This window comes from Chiloscyllium plagiosum, chromosome 2, assembly GCF_004010195.1.
Source record: "Chiloscyllium plagiosum isolate BGI_BamShark_2017 chromosome 2, ASM401019v2, whole genome shotgun sequence".
In the NCBI taxonomy this organism is placed as follows: Eukaryota; Metazoa; Chordata; class Chondrichthyes; order Orectolobiformes; family Hemiscylliidae; genus Chiloscyllium; species Chiloscyllium plagiosum.
In genome coordinates, this window is record NC_057711.1 from 111671389 (window position 1) to 111673577 (window position 2189).

Here is a 2189-nt window from a genome sequence, read left to right on the forward strand (position 1 = left end):
GTCTCTGTGATGCCTACCACATCATAATCATTCACGATGATCTGTGCTATTAGTTCATCTGCTTTGTTACGAATGCTACGAGCATTCAGGTAAAGTGCCTTAATGCTAACTTTCTTATCATTAGGTGGCACAGTGGTTAGCACTGCTGCCTCACAGCGCCAAAGACCCGGGTTCAATTCCTGCCTCAAGTGACTGTGTGGAGTTTGCACATTCTCCCCGTGTCTGCATGGGTTTCCTCCAGGTGCTCCGGTTTCCTCCCACAGTCCAAAAAAAATGTGCAGGTTAGGTGAATTGGCCATGCTAAATTGCCTGTAGTGTCAGGGGCAGGGGGAATGGGTCTGAGTGGGTTGCACTTCGGTGGGTCGGTGTGAACTTGTTAGGCCGAAGGGCCTGTTTCCACACTGTAAGTAATCTAAAAAAAGTTATAAAAATGATAGGAAAGTTATCATTTTGTAGAGCACCTTTAATGTAGTGCTGATGGTCAACAACATAATCAAATGTAATCCCTGTAAGAAGTTGAATTGAGTGATAATTTAGATGGTTGACTCTTATGGCCGAGTTGCTGTACTCTTGCTTTTGAATTACAAGGTTTTAGGCTCAAGCCCCACTTCAGAGTTGAGCACAAAAGTAAAGACTGGCACTCCTACATGTAATGTTGGAATCTCATATTTGGATGAGAAGTCAAGGCCTCGTGTGTCCTTAGTGAATGTAAAAGATCATGTCAGTCTGACAGCATCTGTCGAATAGAAATCAAAGTTAATGCTTTGGGTCCAGTGACCCTATATCAGAACTGTTGAGGAAAGATCATCTGACTCAAAACATTAACTTTGATTTCTCAGCACATATGCTGCCAGACCTGCTGAGCTTTTCCAGCAACTTTTGCTTTTGTTTCTAATTTACAACATCTGCAGTTTTTTTGGTTTTTATTTTGTAAAAGATCACGTGACTTATTTTTTTCAAAGAACCATTGGGGAGTTGTCCCTTGTGCCAACGCTTATACCTTCAAACATCACACAAATAGATTATCTGAATGTTATCATGTTCCTGATCACGGGAACTTTCTATATGCAAATTGTTACAACAGTGGCTCCACTCCACAAGTGTGTAATTGGCTGTGAGGCACATTAAGACATCCAGTAGTTGTGAAAATTACCATAATTTCAAGTCCTCTTGCTTTTTCATATAATTATCCTCAGCTATGAACCTGTTTACTGCTTCTCTTGTTCTCACTTAATACTTAACTTTTTATACTTTATGCTACTGAAGTAAAGCTTCAGCCACTATTGCCCATGTGTCCCTCTTTTCCCCTTTGATCATCTTTTCAACTTCTTTTAATAGTTTGCCTTAATCCTCCAACTGAAGATTTCCTAAGCAGGATTTGGACATATAAATTGTCCTTTTTAAAATTCTTTGTCCACTTCAAGTTGCTTTGATTTGTTTGAGCTTGTTGATTATTGACACATCATTTGAACAGAGCAGCAATAGAGAAGGAAAGAACTACTACCTCATGATGTCCTATACTTTGTGCACAAAGATCTGAGTGTTAAACACTGGCCTGCTTAGCGATATGAGGATCCACGATAGTAACGGAGTAGGCATTATCTTCTAGTTGAGGAACAGCAGCTAGGGCCAACCAGCTGATGAAGAAGCAGCACTCCGAAAGCTAGTGCTTCCAAATAAATCTGTTGGACTATAACCTGATGTTGTGTGATTTTTAACTTTGTACAACCCAGTCCAACACCGGCATCTCCAAATCCTCAATATTTGTATTATCAATAAAGGTGTACCACAAAGGAAGCGTTATTACTGAATAAAAATCGAAAGAACTGCGGATGCTGTAAATCAGACACAAAAACAGAAACTGCTGGAAGAGCTCAGTGAAGAGACATCAAAGTTAACGTTTCGGGTCCAGTGACCCTTCCTCAGAACCCGGTGTTCCTGCCCGTACTAGGATGTGCCTCACTCAAAGGAGTCTAGGTTAATGCATAAAATATGTAGACACCAGGACACTCTTAAAGGGTTGGTAACTCCGTGAGATTCAATGGAAACAATCGCCAAAGTGCAGCTCCTTCTCCCTATCTTGCAATTTTGAAGCCCCAATCCTCTCCAGCTGATAGCTCCGCGCCTGCGCGAAGCGATCCGGTGACGTCAGTGCGCCGCATCCGGGGCATGTCGCGTGCGAGCGTCAA